This window comes from Equus przewalskii, chromosome 27 (genome assembly GCF_037783145.1).
Source record: "Equus przewalskii isolate Varuska chromosome 27, EquPr2, whole genome shotgun sequence".
Taxonomy (NCBI): Eukaryota; Metazoa; Chordata; class Mammalia; order Perissodactyla; family Equidae; genus Equus; species Equus przewalskii.
The window spans coordinates 40026357-40032411 of NC_091857.1; the positions used below are offsets into that span (position 1 = coordinate 40026357).

General features: G+C 55.0%; 1 long non-coding RNA gene across 1 annotated transcript; it reads left to right on the forward strand.

Annotated features, from left to right (window-relative positions):
* Positions 1 to 472: 472 nt before the first annotated feature.
* Positions 473 to 2114, forward strand: LOC139079970 (uncharacterized). The gene is made up of 2 exons (XR_011534034.1): positions 473 to 1182; positions 1426 to 2114. It is a non-coding gene; the product is annotated as an uncharacterized lncRNA (long non-coding RNA).
* The last annotated feature ends 3941 nt before the right edge of the window (positions 2115 to 6055 follow it).

A 6055-nucleotide genomic window follows, 5' to 3' on the forward strand; every position in this document is an offset into this window, starting at 1 on the left:
AAAAGTTTTAAAAATCCCTATCTTGTCTACATTGCAGAAGTCATCCATTTAGAAAATATGTTATAAAAGCCTGTGTATTAGGCTGAGAAGTGCCCCCAAAGATGTATTCACTTCCTAATTTCTGAAGTGTGTGAATGTTATCTTCTATGACAAAAGATTGATTAAATAAGGATTTCAAAATGAAGGGATTACCCTGCATTATCTGGGTGGGCCCTAAATACAAGAGAGAGGCAGAGAGAGTTGATTGACAGGCAGAGGAGGAGGCCTTGTGAACACAGAGCAGGGAGAGAGCTGGAGATGCTGGTCCCGAAGGTCGAAGTGAGGCAGCCACGAGCACAGGAATGCCGGCGGCCGCCAGGAGCTGAAAGAGGCAAGGAACAGCTTTCCCCTAGAACCTGGGAAGGGATGTGGCCCTGGGGACACCATGCTTTTGGACTTGTAGCCTCAGAAGTGTGAGACAATAAATTCCCGTTCTCTTAAGCCACCAAGTGTGTGTGTTCCATCAGCCACAGGAACATCCTGTGTTCGTGTGTCCTGCGTCCTCTAACCTGACGTTTCTCCCCGCTGGAAAGGTTTCTTATGGCGGCTGGGACCGCAGGATGGATTACTATTTTGAGTTCACTTGTTTTACTCACTCACTCATATCATGTAATAAGAGAATTTGATCGAAGGCGCTGACCTCTGCCCGATGCCCCCTCCCGTGCCCCTGGCTGCAATGCCCGTCTCCCTGGTTCACCCGAGGGCCCCTTCTTCAGGGACCCTGATGGGTGGGGAGATGTTCCACCTGAACCTCCCTCCTGGAGCTCTTTGCTCAGGTGACCCCCGCTGGCACAAAGAGGGGTGAGGTCAGGGAGGAGGAGTGAGGGACGACCCTGCTTCTGCAGAGATGGGCTTGATGCCTCGGCTCCTGACTTGGTGTGTTTCCAGGAGCTGGGTAAAGAAGATCGCCCTCCCCAATGTGCGTGGGCATCAGCGCATCCATTGAGGGGCTCCCATAGGACAACAGCAGAGGAGGGCGGATTCAGTGTTTTTGCTTGAGCTGCGACGCCATATTCCCTGTCCTCGAACTTCGGTGCTCCTGGTTCTCAGCCTTCCGATTTGGACTGGGGCCACACCGCCAGCTCTCCCGGGTCTCCAGCTTACAGACGGGAGAGCATGGGACTTCTCAGCCTCCACAGTCACGTGAGCCAATCCCTCGTAATAACTCTCTTTCTCTCTAGCTGTGCTTATCGTATTGCTTCTGTTTCTCTGGAGAGCCCTGACTAATACATACAGCATCCTTACAGGGAAGACGAAAGGATTTTTTTCTTTGTTTTTTTGTTTTTTTTAGGAAGATTAGCCCTGAGCTAACATCTGCAGCCAATCTTCCTCTTTTTGTTGAGGAAGACTGGCCCTGAGCTAACATCCGTGCCCATTTTCCTCTAGTTTATATGTGGGATGCCACAGCATGGCTTGACAAGCGGTGCCATGTCCACACCTGGGATCTGAACCGGCGAACCCTGGGCTGTCGAAGCAGAGCATGTGAACACTGCTGCACCACCGGGCCGGCCCGCAAAATGTTTCAGATAGTGTAATCACATTCCTCTAGGATGACAAGCAGTAAAAATCTCACACGGAGCGCATACTGTGTGGGTGGGGCACGTCTGTGCTGGAACAGTGCCTCTGTCCAAGGAAAGGCGAACGCAGACCCCAGGGCCCCAGGGTGGACACAGCGTCCCACAGGACACCATTGTTCCTGTTTGAAAGTATTGCTGACAAGAGAAAAAATAGTCCGCCCCCAGCCACCGCGGACTTGGGGGTACCCAGGAGACACGGGAGTCCCTGTCAGCCGAAGCAAATGAGAGCAGCCTCCGGGTGGGTTGGCAGAAGTGGAATGCCACGTGGCTGGAGAAGGAGCTGCTTTCACGGGGAATGCTGGGGTGACAGTCTGGTTTAACTCCCACACTGTCACATGACATCCCTCCTCTCACACGGGGTGTCGCAGCTTCAGAAGTCCAGGGCAGCATGGAGGGCAGAGCAGCCAAACAGGACGTGTCAGGAGACGCCCACTCTGGTAACTTAGCCCCCACTACCCCCGCCTGTGAGCCATTGACAATAAAGAGCTTCCTCTTCAATCATGGACTCCTAGCAGATATCCATTCTGTTTGGTAAAAACTTCATTCCACACTTGAGCTTAGAACTCAGTTTGGACCAAGAGTTTCCATATACGGTGCAACCCGACCGCTTCAGCAGCCCCCGTCAGGACGGCCGCATCGCGAACGTCCCAGACACACACATATGCACACCTGGAGATGGACTGGAGGACACTCAACCAGCCCTGCCCTGGGATAAACGTCCAACAGGGTCACCGAGAGGAAAGGGGCTGGGCTGTGCTACACAAGTTGACAAAGCCTGGGCTCAGATGAGCTGAGAAAAAACTGGCCCCGGTGCTGGGCCCTGGTCCCGGCTCTTGGGAACCATGAAACAGAGGTTGAGAGGCCGCCTGTGGCTGTTACCACGGCTAGCGATCTCGGAGGACTCCACATGCAGCAGTCAGCGGGTCTCAACCCACCAGGGTGCAGACATCACCTGAGGAACCTTTAAAAGCAGTGATGCCAGCCGCCCCCCACCCCCACCCCGCCATGAAGTCAGAGCTCTCGGGGCCATGCTGTTTAAAGCTCCAGACTCGGGGGGCTGAGACCCCTGAGCTGGGAAGAGCTGCTGAGGGGGCAGCGATGGGGCCTCGGGCTAGTCTGCTTCCCTCACCTGCCCGGGTGAAGGGTCCCAGGTGACATCCAGTCAGAGGCCCTGATGCAGTTAGAATTTGAAATAAAAGGAGAGCCAAAGCCAGGTGCTTTCCCACCTGTGCCCATTGGCAGGTTTGTGGTGGGAGTGGGGGTGGGGGCTGTAGGGTGGGTGATACTGTGATGTAATAAGAAGATGTAATTGGTCTTCACTGGTCTCTGGCACAGAAAACCCTTGGAATTTCCTGAGTGGTAAGAGTGATAGAGGTATCTTGATCTTGATAGCAAACCCGTCTCAACCACGTCTGAGTTTCTGTGGATGAGGACACTGGGAGAACACCTAAGGGTGGGGCTGGCCGCCAGGGGAACCCCCTATGTGATTGGAGAGTTGGCACTTCGGTCCCACCGTCCAACCTCCAGGGAGGGTTGAGGGACTGGAGGTTGAATCGGTCACCAAGGGTCAGGGATTTAGTCAGTCATGCCTACGTCGTGGAACCTCCATGAAAACCCAGCAGGACGGGGCTCAGAGCTTCCGGGTGGGTGAGCACGTGGAGGTGCTGGGAGGGTGGTGTGCTCAGCGTGGAAGCTCCGAGCCCCTCCTGAGCCTTGCCCTGGGCCTCACTTCATCTGGCTGCTCATGTACGTCCTTTGTAATGAACGGGTAACCTAGTGAGTGAACGGGTTTCCTGAGTTCTGTGAGCCGCTGTAGGAAATTAATGGCATCTCTGATCTACAGCCTATCCTCAGAAGCACCGGGGACAACCGGGACTTGCAACTGGCATCTGAAGGGGACAGTGGCAGTCTTGTAGGACTGAGCCCTTCACCTGTGGGATCCAACAGCATCTCCAGGTAGGCAGAGTCAGAAGTGAGTTAAATTTGTGGGACCCCCGGTCAGTGTCCTCGGACAACTGAGTTAACTGCTTGGTGGTGTGGAAAAAACACACACGTTGGAGTGGCCAGCCGTCTGGCTTTCTCCAGCTTGCATCATTTCCCGGCGTCAGTGACTTTCAGGGTTAACACTGCAACATCCAAGACAAACCAGGATAGCTGGTCACTGGGGCCAGGCTGCAAAGCTTCTCCCAGGTCATTCTGATGCCCTCCCATCCCTCCCCACCTGATGTTATCCACCTGCTGCCCTGGGTCAGTGACCTGCTTGTGTCGGGAGCTCGGTACTGAATTCTGGCTCTGGGCTGTGCTTGCTGTGGCCCAGCTCAGTGTGGTTTAGCACACAAACCCCTGAAAGCAACCCTCGCTCCCCCGCTCTGAGATGCCCCCGCAGGAGGTAGAGGGAGGGTTAGGTCCCACCTGATCTGTGGGGTCAGCAGCGTCCCAGTTCCCGGACAGGTCTTGTGGACGCGTGACTGACCTGGTGACGAGAAACTGCTGAAACACACTGATGGTACACGATGCAGGTTTCATTAAAAACAGATAAAACAAAACCCACTAAAGGTTAGTTCACTCAAAGATTCCAAAGGCCAACGTTGGGTTACTTAGATATATGGTGTAAGATTTTGGTCCTAATTGAGTCTCCCAACCTGTCTTTAAATCAGGAAGCTGGAGGGTGTATTTTTGGTCGACAGGCCTGAGTGGTTAAACAGTGAGGGAGGCACTAAGACTGGAGGTTTAGGGCCGGAGGGCGTGCAGAGCATCACGAGAGAATTCCACATGTTGTAAGAAAGGGAACTGTGATTCCACTGAGTATCTGTGTAGACATGGATGCATAGGAAAGGGACTGGAGGGCACCCACTGAGGGGACCCAAAGGAAGGAGAGCAGTTCGGGGGAAGATGCTGGACTTGCCCCGGACATGCCCGTGTGACACCACGTGGAGGTGTCTGCAGGGGCTTGGGACTGGAGTGGGGACCTTTGGCAGGCAGACCACGTGTGAGGATGGGCTCGTCTGCCAGGGGGTTATAGAGGGAAGGGTCGAGACTAGGAACGTGCAGAGCCCCCACATTTACAGGGTAGGAACGAGGATGGCCCACACCCAACACTGTCTGAGAGCCGTTCCATTTTGTTCAGTCGGGTTTCCACACTGTGGATAGACAATTACAGCCTGATTCTCTTCCCAGGCATGGAGGCTGTGGCACCATGATAGGGTAAAAGGTTGCCCTTTGGCCGTGCTGTTTCGAATACGCTTGTTTAGGAGTCGGGCGAGTCCCGGGAGTGAGGAAGGAGTGATGCTAGGTGCCTGCAGCGTGATGGGCCCAAGGCGGGAGCGTGCACGTGGGCCCTGGCCACACTGCGGCTTGGCGAGGGACAGGCATGAGGCCCGGGAAGAGGATGACTCTTGGCCTTAGGTGGGATGAGGAGAGGCACTGAGCCCCCTGAGACACGTAGTGAGGGAGGAAAGGGTGGTGATGGTGGAGCATCTGGGAGCTGGGCCAGGCGGGAGCCCCACAGGCTGAGGTCGGCCCCCCCGTGTGGGACAGAAAGAGCTTCCTCTCTCTGGAAGGAGGAGGGCAGAAGGGACATCCAGCGTGAGGCTTATGAGCTGTGGAATTGTCGTGGGCAAGGTACTCAGTTTTGTTTCTTTGAACTTTGCTCTAAGTTCTGTGCCACGTGCTTTTCCTTCCCAACTCGTATCAGTTACGATTTCACACTGGCCGAGGGGTCCCTCTGTGTCCCTCCCGGAGGGCAGGGACGGGTCTGTTTCTGCCCGGGTCTGCTTCACAGTGAGTGGCAGGGAGCAGGTCTGCACTCCATGAGTGCTTTCTGAAGGAACGGATGCTTCCTAATCAAGAGTCATGCTGGGATGTTAATAAAGAATTTAAGACTTTTAGGGAGAAATAAGGGCAAACATCATCTGGAAGTGTGTTTCCTTACATGAACAAGACGCCCAAACTTGCGCCCTGCGTCCACCTCTCCCCTCCTCGCTCAGTCCGTGTGATATGGAGACGAGGGAAAGAGCGAGCGCTGTGGTGGGTGCCGAGGATGTTGAAATATTGGAATCCAGCCTTTCCCTGGGTTCCTCAGGACCTCCTCACCCTGCAGGGCTCTCACTGACCACCCCTGGCCCTGGCGCACACCATGCCTGCTGAGACGGTCCCAATGGTGGGTCCTCGTGAGTCTGGATTATCACACTTGGATACCGTAACATACCATCGTTACACGAGACACGGGCTGGTTCCCTCGGCCGTGTGGCCCTGGATCAACCGTGACTTCCAGGTCACCCGATGAGACAGCACATGAGGAGCACACTTTAAAACTCTTGCTTGGCTTGTGTTCCACTGCCCCATTACCCCAAGAGCTGTGTAGACGGCGGGAGAGGCGCCCGTTTCCCAGCTTGCCTCTGCCCTGTTCCCGCTCCACAGTGGGCCCCCCTTCTTGGGGC